Here is a 572-nt window from a genome sequence, read left to right as displayed (position 1 = left end):
TCTATTTCCCCCAAACGCGCCTGTCAGTCATTTCTTCCCTCGAGCTTCCTCTCCTTGGTAATGTTCCTGTTCCTACTTACCTGTTATTCTCTGCTACCTGCCTGTGTGTCTTAATTTATGGGCATCTGTTTCTTAATTAATGTGATTTTTGTTGTTGTTGTTTTTGGTGGGGGTCTGGTTTTTGTTGTTTTTTTGTAACTTTTCTTAGTTTTGTCTTATTTGTTGTTTTCTTTTGAAATTTATTTTTGTTTGTTTGTGTCTTTCTTTGTTGGGTTTTGCTTTCTGTGACTTTTTTTTCTTTTTTTTTCTTTTTTTTTGGCTCTGGTTATATGTCTTGGTTATCGTATTTCTTTTCTATTCCTACTACTCTTCCTTTTTTCTTTCTTTCTTTCTTTTTAGAGATACGTGTCTTTCGTGACAATTCTTATCTCTTTCGTTCTTGCTCTGTTCATCGCTTTACTTCATTATTAATTGTCAGTAAGTAATTTTTTTTATATTATTGTCTCGATCTATTTTTCTTTTTTTATCATTTACGTTATTTCTCTTAATTTCCGTCCCGCGCGCGCGCGCGC

The sequence above is a fragment of the Penaeus monodon genome, chromosome 32, assembly GCF_015228065.2.
Source record: "Penaeus monodon isolate SGIC_2016 chromosome 32, NSTDA_Pmon_1, whole genome shotgun sequence".
Taxonomy (NCBI): domain Eukaryota; kingdom Metazoa; phylum Arthropoda; class Malacostraca; order Decapoda; family Penaeidae; genus Penaeus; species Penaeus monodon.
The sequence above is the reverse complement of the archived record's forward strand: the minus strand, read 5'-3'. Positions refer to the sequence as shown.